Below are 19,803 nucleotides of genomic sequence, written 5' to 3'. Positions count from 1 at the left end.
TATGAAATTGCTTGAAGAATAGTTCTAATGCATTCTTATCTTTAGTATTTTTAATTAACCTGAGCCCTAGAAGTTTTTTTTTCATAATGTGGGTCTGCATATTCCATTAAGAGTAATTTTATAATTACTTAAAATTCTTTTAGGACAATCCTAAAATTGTACACTTTAAATTTGTGTGAACAAGTAAACCAGTTCAATATATCTATCCTTCAGCTCATATTGAAAACCAACCCAGGGAATGAAAAAATTGTTTAAAGAGAGACAGTGCCAAATTGAAGATACTTATTATGGTACTCTAAAAATGTGCCCAGGGTTAAAATATATCACCCTGAGACATTAGCCAGGAAACCTGCACAGTTAATGGGAACCCTCAGTTTGACTAATTGTTGGCATTAAGAAGGAAATTTCAAGGTCTATTAAGAAAGAAAATGAAAACCCAAGTGCATATGTGGTTTTGAGTGTATGGTAGAGTCTAGCAAGGACATAGACAAAAAGTGATGAACAAAAAGAATAGAAAAAGTTACTGAGACTTTATGAAAGTTATGTACTGTGAGAGGAACAGAAAGTAGCCAGGGAAGATCCAGATAGCAGCTTGATCTATGGTTGAAGAGTGACTTTTTCTTAGAATGACGTATATGCTATAACTGAAGATATGTGTCTCTTAAGCTGATTATTGAGGAACAGGTATTAACATTTGGTAGATTTTAAAAATTAGCTACCTAACAAAAATAGAAAAACTGAGCATCTTCCACCTGAGTAGAAAACATTTTTAATAATATATATCTACTTAAAATGTTTTAAATGATTTTTACTTTTCCCATTATGGCTGGTTTACTGTGTTCTGTCAATTTTCTACAGTACAGCAAAGAGACCCAGTCACACATACATACATACATTCTTTTTCTCACATTATCATGCTCCATCATACAGTGCTATACAGCAGGATCTCATTGCTTATCCATTCCAAAGGCAAGAGTTTGCATCTATCAACCCCAAATTCCCAGTCCATCCCACTCCCTCCTCCTCCCCCTTGGCAACCATGAGTTTGTTCACCAAGTCCATGAATTTCTTCTCTGTGGAAAGGTTCATTTGTGCTATATATTAGATTCCAGATGTAAGTGATATCATATGGTATTTGTTTCTCTATTTTAAAATTTTAATTATTTAAATTTGATTTTTAAAATATTCTGTAATACTCCAAAACATTTAGATTATAAACTGAGGCAAGCAATTTTCTATAATACTTCTGTAAATTAGATTAGTGAGATGAACATCTAGGGTGATGAAGCATTTGAAAGTAGGAATGTTAAAATAGCCATTTTCCTTTTATTAGACAGTGGAAATCTCTGTCAAGTTGGAACCTGTTTCGTGACTAAGCAGACAACCTAATAGTTTTACATTTGGTATCCCAAAGCAAAATAAAACATACACATTATTTTTAAAAATAGCATCTATGATCAGCAATACAATTATTGAGTGGCCAATATATACAAAGTGCTGTATTGACGTTCACAAATATTCACAGATGTTTAGTTCCAATCATGAAAAGTAAATACTACCTATGAGTAAATAAGAACATTTGTAATACTGCTCTAGATAGAGCTTTGTACACAAAAGTTAGAACACAATCCACTAAACAGTCACATTTTTATTTAGAATACAACTTCTATCCAACTTCTATACTGATAATATGTCAGATTAAGCCAAGGTACACAGACGGTGCCTTTCAGCTTAATATACCTTAGCTGTGTTTTGTTAAATTGACCTCATGACCTGTAAGAATTCCTGCTTCTCCCAAGTGCTGAAAGACACTTGTGTTAACAAGATTTATTGAGCAAAAGGCAACGTGCTGAGTGTCAGGTACAATATGATAAACAAGACGGCTCACACTCTCAAGGAGCTCACATTTTAAAGCCATTTCCTGTCAAAACATGGTTGGTGGCTTACCTGTGTGAAAACCACCAGAAGTGCTTCTTTCAAATGCAGATTCCTGGGCACTGTCTTAAACTTACTGATTCACAGTCTTTGAACTTCTGATAAGTCTCATTTAAAAAATGACACTCTACTTATTTTAAACCATTGTTTACATAGAATATTGTTGAGTAGTAGATTTTTCTCTAGCAGAAATTTAATTTTAAAATAATATAGTAACATATAGGCTTAGGAAATTGCAAGTGGGAGGAGGCACTTGTAACCCAGCCTAAAGGGGTGGGAAGGCCTCCTGTAAGAAGGAACATTTGAGGCTGACCTTCACAGGAAGCACCCAACTCACATGTGCTATTTGGAATAGGGAGCATTATAAGGGCTTTTCTAAGCAGCAGCTAATTCATAAGCTAAAGAAGTAAGGTTAAAAAGAGACGTGTACAAACCAACCATAATGGAAAAAATAAAAATCATTCAAAAAAAGAAAGAGATACATAGATAGGGAAATGCAAAGGATTTGGTTAGGGAGAGAATAAGGAACACAAAAAGAGGGCTAGCCAGAAGATGATTAGGCACCAAACCATCAGGAACTTTGAATGTTCAGTTAAGGAAATATGATTGTATCTTGTCTTCATTTTGATATTCAAAGGCAAATAAAATTAATTAAGAATCAAATCTAGAGAGGGAGACACTGAAGAATTTTAACACTAGGGCTCTTACGCTCCAGTCTCATTGCCATGGAGAAGCATGGCATAAAATTGCCAGATTGCCCCAGCTTTCAAAAATAGCCAAAAATCTGGTGTATTCATTAGAATTAGGTTCAGCTGTAAATAACAGGATATCCTAAAATGAAATTATTTGTTGCTCACAGATTTGTCTGGAAAAATGTAGTCCTAGGCTAGAAGGTCAGTTCTGTTCTACTAAAACTATAGGGAACAAGCTTCTGTCTTCGTCTCTCCTCCACCATCTGTGGGCTCTGAACAACTCTTGTTCTGGTTCAGCATATCCAGGCAGCAGAAAAAATGACCAAGATAATGAGGAGAAGAACATACTCATTTAGGACATTACTGGAAATTGCCACAGGAGTCTACTTTATATCTACATGTCTAGATGCAAGGAAGACAGTGAAATGGATTTTTTACCCTTAGAACATTGTGACATTTTATTATTACAGAGAAAATGAAGAATGGATCTTGAGAGTCTAGAAGTATTTGTTACTACATTCAATTGCACATGAAACATTAAGTAGCTAGCAAGTTATCTCTCATATATCTACCACTGTGTACAATCAGTACTAATCGTTCTGGTAAACAAAATATCTGAATTATACATGACCTCTAGGTTACCAGTTTGTTTATGGGAATCTCTGGTTTATGGCATCTTTTGGATATTAAGGAACAGAGTGAACTTTTCAATATGTAGAGGAGAGATATATTCATAAGCTATTTTAGTGGTCAAGTTGTCTGGACTTGATGACCAGATTGTTGGTTAAAAAGGAGAGAATGGGAGTTCCCATCGTGGCGCAGTGGTTAACAAATCCGACCAGGAACCATGAGGTTGCGGGTTCGGTCCCTGCCCTTGCTCAGTGGGTTAACAATCCTGTGTTGCCGTGAGCTGTGGTGTAGGTTGCAGATGCGGCTCGGATCCCGCGTTGCTATGGCTCTGGCGTAGGCCGGTGGCTACAGCTCTGATTTGACCCCTAGCCTGGGAACCTCCATATGCCGCGGGAGCGGCCCAAGAAATAGCAAAAAGACAAAAAAAAAAAAAAGGAGAGAATGAATTCAGGAATTACTCTGAGGGTTTCAGTTTGATTTATTTGACTGATTAAAATGACACTAATTTGGACAAAAAATCAAAAAGTATCATTGGTTTTTTGGGGAGAGGTTAATCCCTTTTTGCACATGCTAACTGATATCTCTGCATTGGCATACTGCACACATTTTGGTATTAAGACTAAAGGTAGGGGACGGAATAGAGTTGTAGATTTAGAACTTACAGGATATGGCAACTGAAGCTATCATCATAGAAGAAATTATCAAGATAATCTGGAATCAGGGACAGATTGAAAGAGTAGTGATAATAAGATTGATTACTGGCCAAAAAATGGTTATTCAAGAGCTTTTCAAAGAGATGTAAGACCAGATGCATCATGAAAATAAATGGATAAAAACTGAAGAAAGTCTTAATGTTAGCTCAGCAGATGTACTATAGGTAAACGTCCACTGCATATTTGTTAATTAGCAGTATGCTGAAGTCAGTGAAAGGGAGGTTTCTTGGGAAGGAAGACAGGTGCTAGTGTGTTGGTCAGTAAATATGGAGATGGATATAAGTGACAATTGTAAAGTAAATATAAAATTTTTGTGAAAATTGGGTAAGAAGTTGTTGGACACACCTAGGGGTTAAAATAAGATAAAGGGGAAATCATTTCTTTAGAATGGGATGCATATGAGCATATTAATTGGGTTAGAAAAATAGTATGGAGGAAGACTTTTGAAGGTGTCTAGTTGGACCACATTACTAAGTGACCGTGGTCTGAGGAAGGAGGGATTTAAGGCATAGATGCATAGATTCTTACTCTATAAAGGATGAGAAAATAGGGGTGATGTGGCTGCATGCAAGATTTAGTTTTGAGGAGAAGAATTTATGGAAGACTGTTCCCCACCAATGCAATGTTATTAATTAACTTATGGGAATAAAGGTGGAAAGTGGCGTTGGAGAGAATTCACAGAGATCAGAGGCTCCAGCTGTTAGGAAACAATGACTTTGTAATACTTACTGCCAGTTAGCAGAAGAATGTCTGTGTGTGTGTGTGTGTGTGTATGTGCGTGCGCGTGTGCGTGCGTGTGCGGGTGTGTGTGTGCGTGCGCACCTGTGTTTTAAGCCATGTTTAGGGAATTGGATGAAAGGACACATATGATACTAACACAGATATGTGTCTGCTGGACCTATTTGGCTGAAGCATAATGATGTAAATACTTTAGATGATCTAAATAGAGAATTATTCAATGAATAAATAACTGGATCCAAGCCAGAAAGAAAGGAATAGTTCTCATAGACAGGAACAAGTTGGAAGAATTAGGACAATGGCAGTCTCTAAGAATTTGAAGAGCAGATTCAGCAAAAATGAGCTTTTGGAAGAACTGAAGAAATGGAGTCTAGTCAAAGGATGCCAAGACTTAGATTTGAGCTTGCATACTCCCTGGTAATAGAAGTGGCTGGTTGTGTAGAAATAAAGGCAAAAGTCTTGGGCATTATATTCCCCAAGCATTTCAAAGGCTATTACTTGTTGCCTGGGTATATATCATTACTTTGTAGAAACATATTATACATATTACAAAGATCAGGTTAAGATTTTGACACTTAGATCTATGAGTTAAAGTGAACCTCTGTTTCTGTCAATTATTTGATTTCTAACTATTGAAGGATCATCTAGTTTTCTCAATTTTAAATACTAGAACAATAAAATGAAAATAAAGATAATTTACATTCTATAGTGAATGATGAAAAAATTGCTCTTTTAAACAGAAATCAGCTGTGGCATTTCATAGAGAGCATTATAAACAGAAAGATAAATTGTCTCATTGCAGTTCTGTGGCCACTCTCTTCCATGGCTTAGTATGCAGACACCAAGCAGTAGTTGAAATGTTCCCATTGACTTCATTTGGAGGTCATAGTGATCTTTCTGAAGTCCTTATGCCCGGAAATCTGGAAAGAATTTAATTACAAATAGTACATTACCTATTAACATAGTCCCTCAACCATAATTGAAAAAATCTGCTGAACAAAAGGGAAAACAGAAGATCCCATTATTATTTTTAAGGAGGAAGATGTTTGAGCATTAAAAGATAATAAGTAATTTGACAGTGTTTCTCAAAACTGTTCTCGAGAGACTCAGTATATTGCTTGCACATTTAAAGAAACACCTGTATCCATTTGAAAATGAAGACAGCCTAATTTTTAACACTTCCAAGAGAAATGAATATCATAAAAGAAGAATTCAGGGATCTCTCCAAAGCATATGAACAGAAGTAAGCTTCTTATTGTAAAGGAGGAATACAACTTCTTGTTTATCAGCCAGTGTAGGAATTTATTTCTATCATGAGTTAGTTTTGACGAAGGCCTAAAAAACTAAAATTATGATTGATATCAGGATTTGAGGTCATGAGATGAGTTAAAAAGAAAAACAAACAAAAACATCACCAAGTAGGCCACAGTTGCAAGATATTTTGGAGCCAGTCATATATAGAAACACAGTCATAATTTTATAGCCAAATCTTTTATGCAGAATAAACATCTAAATAAGCAAACTCTATGTAAATTGTACCTTTTAAAGATATTTAGATTTTTTCTGAGAAAATATTTTCAACTCTAAAAGTATAACAAGATAAACTTGCTTACATTTTTCTCCTCAACAAGAATTATTTGTCTAAATTAACTTGGGCTTTTCTTTGAGTTGTTCTGCATTTTCCGCTATGGGTTGTATTTCCTTTTGGACCAAAAATTATACCAAGTGGAAAATTGTCTAATAATCATTCTATTGTTTCACAAGATTCAATTATAATTATATATTGGGAAGATACCTTAGAGATCAGTCTAAACCAAACTCCCCATCTTTGGATTTTAAATAGAAAAACTGTTTGTAAACCAGCCAAAACATTTGATTCTAACTTCTAGTCTGAAATTCTTATAGTCACAGCCTGTTTCTCTGAAATGTAGGTGAAAAAATAATAACAGTATGGGAGAATAAATGAGGGAGAATGTTCACTCTCTACTTTTCCAAATTGTTATTTACTGTTATGATAATTCATTGGTTTAACTAAAAATACTTTGTATGCATTTCATGCATGGCTAAGGATTCTCAGTAGAACAAAGGAGACCTTAGTCATGTAGAGTAGGTGTTGAAAATGGAAGGTGAAGCAGCCACAATTACCACTCTCATTGGCAGATGGCAAAAAGGGTGAGTGATCGGCTTGAGTTTTGAATTCTTGGGAGAAAAGGGTTTCATTGATGGATGGCCATATTTTTTTTTTTTGGTCTTTTTAGGGCTGCACCCGCAACATATGGATGTTCCCAGACTAGGGGTCAAATTGGAGCTGTAGCCACCGGCCTACTCCACAGCCACGGCAACGCCAGATCTGAGCATGTCTGCAACCTATGCCACAGCTCATGGCAATCTGGATCCTTAACCCACATTGAACCTGTGTCCTCACAGATGCTAGTCAGATTCATTTCCACTGAGCCATGATGGGAACTCTGGGATGGCTATATATTTTTTTTATTTTTAATTCCCCAATACAATTTTTTTCTACTGTACAGTATGGTGACCCAGTTACACCTACATGTATACATTCTTTTTGCTTCCGTTATCATGCTCCTTCATAAGTGTCTAGACACAATGGGATGAATATAATTTAATGCTACTTTTACTTCCATAGTTTACAGTTAATATTCTCACCTTCTTTTACATTCTACCAAACCCAGAAGTCACTATTGGTGCGGAGAAACTGTGTTCTTATTATGTGGCACGTGAAGAGATCATGGATAGAGAAAACCCCAATCCTACAGAAATGATAGAAATGTGTTTCTGGTGGGGAAAAAAATGTAATTGTAATGTATACATGTAAGGATAACTTGATCCCCTTGCTGTACAGTGGGAAAATAAAAAAAAAATAAAAATACAATAACTGCAAAAAAAAAGAAATGTGTTTCTGAAATATTACAATTTTTCAGATTTAAAATCTCTGTAGTAATAATTACTTAATTGACGTTTCAAATGGATCAATATTTTAAGGTATCTTCTTTTTGGCAACAGACAAAGACATAATAATAAGATACAAAGACACATAGAATTATACATGCTTATCAGTGACTATAGAATTACACAGAGTTGGACAGAAGTTATATTAAGATCTTTTATGGAGTTTTGTGAGTGGACCTAAATTCCTAACATTTTTAAACTTTATTTGTTCTTTGCAAAAATGTACCCCGTGTACTAACAATTTGAATTTATAATTTTTTCTTGAAGCAGTGTTCATATGCAAGTTACAGGGTTTTATTAATTCATTTATTTAACAAACAGTTCTGGGAGCTAGAGATAATATTGTAGTCTGTGCTCAGGGACCTTATGACCAGAAAATAAATTGTTTCTTATTTTCTCTCTCTATATGTCAATATATATAGTGACAATATATATTTTATATCATCAAGTAAACTTTATAGATTGAGTCTTGCAACAAAAGTTACATATAGTTGTAAATTTATAAATGTATTTTTCCAAAATCAATCTATTAATTTTCTTATCTGTAATGGTGTTGGGATTTTTTATTGGCAAAGGTGGGCATAGTGGCATTGTGACTTTTGTTTAAAGTGATATTAATTGGAATGTTTTTGGAATTTCATTGATTCATCATTTATTACTGAAATCTAGGATACGGCTAACATGAAACATGTTTGTGAGTATATCATAAATAGAAATGTCTCTTTAGAAATATAAATAATTGGCATAGCCTCTGATTCAAAGTTAACAGAACAGGGAGAAAATGAGTAATGACTTTGCTAGTAGGTAAGAGAAAGATCCGAGAGTCATTCCTTCCTGGGGAAACACGGATAAAGAGCAGCCAGTTTCCATTGTCATCAAGAATTATTCTAGGCCCAACTTGTAATATTTTCCTCTACTTGATGGAAAATAGCACATTTCAAACTCCCTGGATGTTTTCTAGGAAAATACACCTTTTAATATTATGCAAATATTTATATTTTTCGGTGATAATTATATTATTTGCAAAACAATGGCAGATGTGTGAATGTCTTGAGATGATGTTTATGAGTCCAAATTTTACTCTCAAGACAGCCAGATAACTTTCCCTCTAGTCTTTGCCAAATAAAATGAGCCCAAAGTTAAATATTTGTGCCAAGTTGGCAATCTTTGTTGTGGGTGGAAAGGTACAGTTCTATTCCCTAAGGGCTTTCTTCCTGAAACAGAATGTTAACAAGGTTTCCTTCTTTAAACCCCAATGTTTGTCTCTTCATATTTCTCCATGTTCTCTCAGGGAACAATCTAATTGCCTTCACACATCGACAGTGATTAGCTTTACCCATGGTGGTTCTCGTTGTGACTTTCCAGGTTTTTTTTTCCAAAGTTCCAGGATTAATTTGTATTTGTGCCTTGTAGGTTATCGCATTAAATTTATTATTGCCCCTACAATAACAAAAGAGAATCAAATAAATTTCGGAGCTACTATGACTGATTTTAACATTTCCCACTGACACCTATCATGTGGGGACAGAATGTTGTAGCTACTACATGTGACTATCAACTTATTTTTACTATTACAGTACACATTTCTGTTTTCCCTAAATCTGTCAAGGGGAAAATTCAGATACTTCATTCAATTTATTTGCTAATAAGGTTAAATTAGCACATGTTTTCCTAAAAGTCAACTAACTAATCAAAAATTTAGATTTAAAATTAAAATGACATATGTAGTAACAGTTTGTCATAGTCACAACTGAATGCCTGGATAATATTATCACAGAGAAGATAAAACAGGGTTAATATTTTGTAAAATAACCTGACCTACTTTTATTTTTCTTAGGATGTGTCAGGTAGAGGAGAGACAGCAGAATTCTGCCAGCCAGAGAATTTACCACTCGTGTTGGAAAACGTTAGACTAATCCCTATCTAAGGAAAAAAAAAAAGCCTTCCTGATTCTGTATTTTATGGTATCTTGCCCTTTTATCTCAGACACAAATGAACAAATGTTTTAAATGCCAATATGATGTCAGCATTTTCTATGTAGATTAACATGTGAACAGTCCAAATGATTGTGTGCCGAAGGGAATTTTGAGATTGCTAAAGAAAAGCTGTAAACCAAAATGGTTAAGTATCAATATGCCTTGCAATATGCTATTACAAATATATGTGAATATATCATAATAAGGCATATTCTAATTGTCCTATTCCACAGGCATATTCCAATCATCCTGGTCTAACCATTTAGAAACAAATACTGTATCCACAACTTCTTATAATGACATCTCTGATGGCAGTTGAAGCTGATTTTAAAAATATAACCTTCAGACATACAGAATTCTGTAATGATAACACATTTTCCAACATAAGATGTTATGTGAAATGTCTTTGGAGTTCCTGTTGTGGCTCAATGGAAAGGAACACAATTAGGATGTGGGTTCAATCCCCGGCCTTGCTCGAGCAGTTAAGGATCCTTAACTCACATACATGTTCTATACATAACATTTTTGTTAGTGTGTATCGGTATATGCAGTTTTTTTTTATGTGTAGTTTGGATGAGGTCAAATTATTTTTTGTGTGATTTTGGAAAGGAATTCTATATGAGTTTAGATTCATGATTCTGTGAACTGATTAGCACCTTGCAATATTATAGCTCTAAGTATTTCATTTTAATTATTTACATTGAAAATAAAATATATATAGAAAATTAAAAATATCTATACATATTTCACATACAAGTGCAAATAAGAAATGAGTTTTCATACCTCAGTAAATTATTAGTATTTTTTAATACCATTGCTAAGGAGGAAAATATACATATATCAGGTAAAATTAAAATGTACACTAAAATTTTGAATTTTAATTTATTATGGACTAATAGAGATATTCAAATGAGTTTCCAGCTAAGTAACTCAGATCTTGTACATCCATCAGACAAAATTCCAACTTGGAGAGTCTTAAGATCATTGTCAGAGTATCCCTAAATTCTACCTTCTTATTGATGTAATGTTTCCCTTTATTTTTATTTGACTGTTACTGTTTTATTCTTTACACACTCCTTCCAAAGTATCACTAAGTTTCAGAAATTACAAAAAAAACCCCTTTTATTTGGAAAACAATTTGTTGTCTGGCCATGAAGAATAAAGAGTGTAATAGCATTTATTGGATGGTGGTTATTGATGATCTAGGATTTCCTAATATGAGTTGATCTTTAAAGACTGTTTTGAGGCAGAAAATATAATTTAGGGAAGGTTCTGACTGCAGACCATGGAAGTATCATTATTTTCGTGATAGTGGAAGGAAATAAAGAGTAAGTAGGTGTCAGGAGGTAGGCTTCCTTGGCGGTAGGCGGCATTCCTATTCATAGTGCTTTTGGCACATACCTGGATTAAAGCAAACCAGACAAAAGGAAATGGAGTATTAAAGGCATCCTATGCTCTGAGTGGGTTTTAAGATAGGGTCTGTCTATTGTGTTTATAGGTAGAGTACAAGATGAAATCAACATTTATGAAAATTTGTCCTTAACTAATGGGAAAAAATGGAGAAGATGAAGAAAGCAAAGATGATGTTAGAGAGGTTTAAGTTAAAATTGATTTAGCTTTCAACTGTAATTCTACTGGGATATAGCAAAATGATGAATATGTCCAGGTAAGAGGATCAAATTCATAGGCGTCTCTAAGAGTAGCATTTCTGTATTTTACCACTGTGGTTCAGTATAAGTTTTTGATGTTCTATTTATTATGTCAATAGTCAAGGTATACCCTCTTTTAGTGTTTGAACTAATGGATTCTCAATTTAATACGTACTCTATTTTATTTTTTTGCTTTTTATTTTTATTTATTTATTTTTTTAGGGCTGCAGCCATAGCATATGGAGGTTCCAAGGCTAGGGATCTAATTGCAGCTACAGCTGCTGGCCTACATCACAGCCACAGCAATGCCAGATCCAAGCCGTGTCTGCGACTTACACCACAGCTCACGGCCACACCACATCCTTAACCCACTGAGCGAGGCCCAGGATCAAACTTGCAACCTCATGGTTCCTTGTTGGATTTGTTTCTGCTGCTCCAGGATGGTAACTTTTGTACTCTATTTTAAAATCACTAAATAAATGAAATTTTTCTTTTTTCTTCTTTCTTTCTAAAATCACTAAATAAATGAAATTTTTCTTTTTTCTTCTTTCTTTCTTGGGCAGTAAATGGTCTGTGCATATTTCCTTCAACACCCAGAGGAAATATCTTGTGGCAAATTACTTAAAATATTTCCTTGGTTTCATTCATTCCGTTAAGAGAATTTCTTCATTCTTATCCCTTGCTTCCCATAAGCTGACGAGTTTAATGTACATAGTAATTTGATATACATCCTTTTATAGACAGACTTTTTATTACCCAATCTCAGTCACAGGGTTAAGTCAGAAATAGCAGTAAATACGCAGGCTCATACATTTACTGAAGCTATAGCTTTCTAGGTCATACACTTGTGATATAAAGGAGTGATTTGTTAGTAACAAGCTTTTACATTTATAGACTATATTTCCTTAGCCACTTCTTGGAACTGAATAATTCTAACTTAATTGTCCTCTTTAAATCAGATTTACTATAGTTATTTCCTTTGCAGCATTTCAAGAGTAACCATATTATTCTCCAAGGAAATATCTAATGGAGATTTTTAGCTTGGATCTTTCCTTCAGGCCCCACTTGAAGAGATCATCTTAGAAAATACTATTAGCCCCTCTTCAGATATCTTTCATGATAACCCTTCTTCCCACACTAAAGGATGGCATGCAGAGGTGTGAGTCATACCAAAGTGTAAGGTTTAATTTTATTTAGTTATCTTTACATTGAGTGGTAGATGTAAATTTTTTTGTTTTCCTACCTTGTTTAATTTTCACCAGTGACAGAGTAACTGGATACTAAGAGGTTAAATATATGCCATGAGGTTTACTATCTCGTCAAGTCTCCCAGTGTCGTATTCTAAAAAACCAGTGTTTAGAGAGAGAAAAATTTCCCCCAAATCTCACCCCCACTACTGGAATGATAACTGAGTATTTGAAGTAAGGGGATAAAGCTTTCTGTTTTTCTGTTGTGTTTTGTTTTGTGTTCTCCACCAAAGTTTTATTTTAAAGATTTATTGTTTTTTAATCATTTCATGTCTTGTAGTGATTTTAATTGACCAGGCCAGGTACAACCACAATTGTCATCAGGTTAAAAAATATCATCTGTAGTTTATAACTGCTTCTATTTATAAAGCAATTATTCGTTTATCAAAATATGAGAGACTGTAACACTTGGGCTATATATTACTACAACACATTCCTACATCCTGGTTACTTGAATTATCACCACATATTAATTTTTTGGCTTCTTTGCCATGCTCACAGCATATGGCAGTTTCCAGGTTAGATGTTGAATTGAGCTGTAGCTGATGGCATATACCACAGCCACAGCAACCTGGGATCTGAGATACCTCTGTGACCTACACCATAGCTCGTGGTAACACCCAACCCCTGACCCACTGAGCAAGGCCAGGGTTCGAACCCACATCCTCATGGATTCTAGTCAAGTTCGTTTCTGCTGTGCCATGATGGGAACTCCTCACCACATGTTCTTAAATTTGATTTCCTTATATATTCATTGACCACACAGATATCTAGACTGATTTCTTTTTTTATCAATGGATAATTCTTGGTCAATGTTTTTAAAAACTAAGTTAAATATGTAATAGTCCAACTACTTCTCTACATTTTTAGTATAGTAACTCATTTGCTCAAGAGAAAATTATCATTACTCAGAATAATTCTCTATTATTTTTTGGTCTTTGTCTTAACCTGGATATTGCTATTTAAGAACTTAAATGTAACATGTATGGAATACCTGAGAATGAGGAAATAATTGGTTTTATAATTTCCCCTTATTTTTAAAAAATAGTACAACTCCTTCTCTTTCTCTTTTGATCTATGTCTTTACTGCTATACTACTTCATTTCTCTGTTCCCCTTGGAAACAGAACATCTTGTGGGGTTTACTACTTACTGTCTTCAACTTCTCTTCCTTTATTTTCTCTTTAAACCTATCCATCAAGCTTTCGTCTTTACCACTCTTCTGAATCTGCTCTTTCCAAGGTTGCCAATGACTGCTATATTGTAACTTTGGCTTGCCACTTCTCAGTCCTATCTTACTTGAATTATCAATAACATTTGAAGCAGATTATCATTTCTTCCTTTCTTTATGGGCTTTTTTTTTCACCTATCTTCCAAACCTCCACTCTCTTCTAGTTTACTTCCTCCCTCATTGACTACTTTCTTTCAGTCTGTTTGTTCATGTGTCCTCATCAGCCCACCCTCTTCACCTTTTAGCATCCCCAGGGCTTACCTCTTGCCCTTCTCTTTCCTGCTGTGGTTGTCCCATCTGGTCTCACGAAATTCAATGCCATCTGTGCAGGGACGACTGCTAAATTTATATCTCCAGCCTGGTCTTCTTCCCTGAACACTAAGCTTATTTGCAGAGTTGCATTTCTACAGGGATGTGTAGTAGGCATCCCTTTATACCATGTTCTCAACTGAGCTCATAGTACTTTTTTTTTTTTTTGGCCTTTTAGGGCCACACATGTGGCTTATGGAAGTTCCCAGGCTAGGGGTCGAATTGGAACTGTAGCTAGCCTACACCACAGCCACAGCAACATACGATCTGAACTGCGTTTGAGACCTGCATCACAGCTCACGGCAACACTGGATCCTTAACCCACTGAGCAAGGCTAGGGTTTGAACCCGCATCCTCATGGATTCTAGTCAGGTTCGTTACTGCTGAGCCACGATGGGAACTCCTCATGGTACTTCTTCTTAAACCCAATTCTCTAACAGCCTTCCACAGCACAAAAATTGACAACTTAAGTTACTTAAGCAAAAGTTTTGATATCATTGCCAATTCCCTTCTTTCTGGCACATCCATGTGCAATATGCTTGCAAATGTTGGCTCTACTTAAAAAGTATGTAGACCAATACCCTGTCTTTCCCTTTTCTAATTAATTTTATATAGCAATTATCACCATATTAATACTTTATCTTTCTTTTTAATTGAGATATAATTGATGTATAATTAGTTTTAGTAATGCAACATAGTGATTTGATAAATATTGTAGGTACTGTGAAATAAGTTCCACAATATGTTGAATTAATATCCATCACCATATGCAGTTAAATTTTTTTCTTGCAGTGAAAATTTTAATGTCTCTTCTCTTCACAATTTTTCAAATATACAATATTGTATTGTTAATCGTGATCACCATGCTATACATTCCATCCTGAGGACATATTTATCTTATAACTGAAAGTTTGTACCTTTAGACCACATTTATTTATCTGCCTTCCACCCCACATACATACCCTGCCTCTGAAAAATTCCAACCTGTTTTCTATGTATTTGATTTTTGTTTTATTTTAGTGTTTGTCTGCTTGCTTTTAGATTCCACATATAAGTGTAAGTGCATACTGTATGATTCCACTTGTAAGTATCTGTATGATTCCACTTATAAGTGTACACAGTTTTGTCTTTTTCTGCCCAACTTATTTCACTTAACATAATGCCCGAAAGGTCCATTGTCCCAAATGGCAGGATTCCCTTCCTTTTATATGGCTGAATAATTTATATAAAATAAGTGTAATTTTTTGTATCTTTATTATTTTTGTATTTTCCCTAGTTAGAACTTAAGTTTTATGAAGGATTTTTTTTTCTACTTTGTCTGTGTATCTCCAGTGTCTAGAATGGTGCCAAATGGGGAGTAGGCACTTAAATAACTATAAATTTATTTTTTATTTATTTATAATTTCACTAAGTCTTTAAAGGTGTAAGGTTGTTTTTAAGATTTAAATTGTCAGTCTAGGAGTTCCCATCATGGCTCAGTGGTTAATGAATCCGACTAGGAACCATGAGGTTACGGGTTCTATCCCTGACCTTGCTCAGTGGGTTAAGGATCCAGTGTTGCCCTGAGCTGTGGTGTAGGTAGCAGATGTGGCTCAGATCTGGTGTTGCTGTGGCTCTAGCGTAGGCTGGCGGCTACAGCTCCCATTTGACCCCTAGCCTGGGAACCTCCGTATGCCACAGGAGTGGCCCTAGAAAAGACAAAAAGACAAAAAAAAAATAAATTGTCAATCTAAAAATCTGCATATATCCAGTTACTCATATCATGTGAAAATATATGTTTTTTACACACATTTGTGTGCCAAACCTTTAGTCAAGCATGCTAGTTAAAGAAAATAAAATGCCAGGGGGAGGCAAGAGGTAGTAGGAGGGACTGGGAGTTTGGGATTAGTAGCTGCAAACTATTATATTTAGAATGGATAAACAATAAAGTTCTACTGTATAGCACAGGGAACTATATCCAATATCCTGTGATAGACCAGGATGGAAAATAAGTAAAAAATAATGTATGGATCAGCAGAAATTGGCACTACATTGTAAATCAACTATACTTTAATTTAAAAAAGAAAATGCAGGATCCTTGCTCTATGAGACCCTTCTGATTGGGATTCAATTTTATTTATAAGCCATCAAGGTCACTGTAATGGAAGTTGTAGATCAGGGAGAAGCCATGCCTAAGATGGCATGAAAGTAGGAATGGACTTGAAATCTCTGTGTACCTGTTTAAGTTCCTTAGTATCCTTCTACCCTAGATCCTCCTCTATAAAATATGGATAAAGCCTTCCTGTGCTATTGTGTCAGGAAAAAGTCTGGAAATGAATATAGATCAGGTAGCTCTGGTTTGGCATAAGGTAGACACACAATTAAAATTAATCTATTCCTTCAGCTTTATAAGGTTCCACCTTATGATGGTATATATAACCTCTCAGCGTTCAAGTATCAAATAATGAAATAATAGTTACATACATATAAGTCTGAAATTTCAAGGTTGGTGTTATATTATAGATAAGCTAAAATCTGATAGTAACGAGAGTCACTGACGTCTTTTGAATCCATTAAAACTATGTTTTTTCTAGTAGTCTCTCTAATATAACAGAAATGTAGAAAGAAGTGATACAGTTAGGTTATGCTAATACTTCATAAGAATATTAATACTGATTTTAAGGGGTTAAGAACAAACAAAAACCCCATGGATATATGGAAGAGATATTGTGTTAGAATCTACCGAACTTGGAAAATTCTTGCATATATTAATGGGGTCGAAGAATAAGATGGAAATGACACCAGGGGTCTTGATCCTGAGCAGAGACATGAATAAAGACAGAAAAAATTAGAAATATCATCAGGCTTTGGAATGAATGGTGATGAGACAGGATGAATATAATTGGAATATAATTGTCATTTTAATGAATTTGACATACACAGCAGACTGTTCTTTCATGCAGAAAGAGAACATATTAGAGGAAACACATAGGTTTTGAGGGGGTACACTGGAAGATAAAAAAGAGAGAGGTAAAAGAATGAGTAAGAATTGTCAAGAATAAACATATTTATAGAATTATCAAGAACATAGGCAGAGGACAACAGTAGTAGTTAGTAATTCTGCAGGAAAAAAATTAAAAAATCAAGGGATCTTTCCAGAGGGGTGAAGGAATTAACAAAAAGGAGGCAGGAAGGAAAAAGAAGGATACATCTATAAGTATGAGGCTTAGGAAGGGATCCACACATAAATGGAAAAAATTTTCTTGGAATCTTTGGCTACCTTGATAATGGATAGTTGTCCGCAGGAAATAGGTGGCCAGGCAAAGACTGGGATCTTGAAAAAGTGGGTAAGATTATGGATTGCTGCTGGAAGAATGACTGGGTATTGAGACTTTGGACGGGCCCTGTGAAGCGTCAAATAAAGTTATTTAACACACGCGTATAGTGCTATCAATCAGCTGAGCTGGACCGTTTGGAAGAACACACAAAGATGGATGGTTGGTAGGTTTTCCAGAACAGAAGATGAGCAAGGAGTGAATTAAATGCCCCTTGGGGTGGTGAGGTTATTTAGGAAGAGAAGGGTAGGATTTTGAAGCAGTGAACTTGGGGACTAAAAGAGAGCATCATGGGATGTACAGAAATCACAACTTCTAAACAAACAAGAAGCCATGGAATTATCTATTCTGTATACTTTCCAGACGTCTGTAATGGCGAGCACTCCACCTCAGACAGAGGGATGTACTCTTTTAATTTAAAAGGTAGCAAGAGAAACTGGTATCATTAATAATTCTTATGAATGGTGCCGAGTTATTTGAGGGTAGATAGATGTATCAAATGATGATATACCTATCAAACAACATGGCAGTGTAAAAAGTTTGCATAAAAGAAACAAGAGATAGATAGAGTTCCCATCGTGGCTCAGTGGTCAACAAATCCAACTAGGAACCATGAGGTTGTGGGTTCGATCCCTGGCCTTTCTCAGTGGGTTAAGGATCCAGCATTGCCATGAGCTGTGGTGTAGGTTGCAGACACAGCTCGGATCATGTGTTGCTGTGGCTCTGGTGTAGGCAGGTGGCTACAGCTCCGACTAGACCCCTAGCCTGGGAACCTCCGTATGCTGCAACCCTAGAAAAGGCAAAAAAGACAAAAAAAAAAAAAGAAACAAGAGATAGAGAATTTAAAATAAGTAAAAAGGCAATGTTATACTGTTGGAAATGACCAATTTTAATTTATTATATATTGATTCTTATTTCAAATATCAAATGATAAAATAATAGTTATATTTAAGTATGAAATTTCATGGTTGGGGTATATTGCAGATAAGCTAAAATCTGATAGTAATGAGAGTCTTTTGAATCCATTAAAATTATATTTTTTCCAGTAGTCTTTGTAATATACCAAAAATTAGGAAAGAAGATATATCAGTTAGATTATGCTAATACTTCATAAGAATGTTAATACTTATTTTAAGAGATTAAAATAAACAAACAAAAACAAAAAACTTCATGAATATATCTAAGAGATATTGTGGGTGTAGAATCTATTGATCTAGGAAAATTCTTACGTGTATTAATGGGGTAGAAGAAGTCAGAAATGACTTCTTTTAGTCCAAAACTCTGGCTTTTAGACATTCCACTGACAAATTTTAAGGCAAATGAAATAGTTTACATTATTATTTATTCTTCTTAATAATAAAATCTGTATATTGTACATTTATACTTTGCTTTTCTCAATTAATGTTCACATTATTATTTTGATGTTGGTTCTATCCCCTATATTAAAAATAGGAAAACATGGAGTTCCCGTCATGGCGCAGTGGTTAACGAATCCAACTGGGAACCATGAGGTTGCGGGTTCGGTCCCTGCCCTTGCTCAGTGGGTTAAGGATCCGGCGTTGCCGTGAGCCGTGGTGTAGGTCTCAGACGCGGCTCGGATCCCGAGTTGCTGTGGCTCTGGCGTAGGCCGGTGGCTACAGCTCCGATTCGACCCCTAGCCTGGATACCTCCATATGCCGTGGGAGCGGCCCAAGAAATAGCAAAAAGACAAAAAAAAAAATTGGAAAACATGAAAATAAAAAGGAAAAAATTCCTAAATATTTATGTAAGGGTATTTTCTATATTTTCCAAAAATCTTTATATCACCAATTTTTGTTTTTAAAATCTGGCTGTAGAGGTTCCCTTCATAGCTCAGCGGTTAATGATCCTGGCTAGGATCCGTGAGGACACAGGTTCAATCTCTGGCCTTGCACAATGGGTTATGGATCCTGCATTGCCGTGAGCCATGGTGTAGGTTTCAGATGCATGCTGGATCCCGTGCTGCTGTGACTGTGGCTCCAATTAGACCCCTAGCCTGGAAATTTCCACAAGCAGTGGGTGTGGCTCTAAAAAGAAAAAAAAAAAAAAAAAAGGAGAAAAATCTGCATTTTTATACTTATACACAATTTATAATTGTGCAATTTTCAAAACTGCAATTTAGTGTTATTATATAATAAACAATCTAGTGAATATGTAGACCTCTTTTTTCACTTTCATTGCTAGCTTTGTCTTAATTCTTATAGAAGTTGAATAATTACCAGGAGAGATATCTTAACAGCAGGCTACTCCCATGACTTCAGACCCCGACAGATTTACTTAGTACACCAGGATAACAAACAGCTATTCTATCATTATCCCAAATTCCTTCCAGGCAACGATGCAGACATGTGGAATGGAAAAAATATGAATACGAAAATG

Source organism: Phacochoerus africanus, chromosome 13, assembly GCF_016906955.1.
Source record: "Phacochoerus africanus isolate WHEZ1 chromosome 13, ROS_Pafr_v1, whole genome shotgun sequence".
Classification (NCBI taxonomy): Eukaryota; Metazoa; Chordata; class Mammalia; order Artiodactyla; family Suidae; genus Phacochoerus; species Phacochoerus africanus.
The sequence above is the reverse complement of the archived record's forward strand: the minus strand, read 5'-3'. Positions refer to the sequence as shown.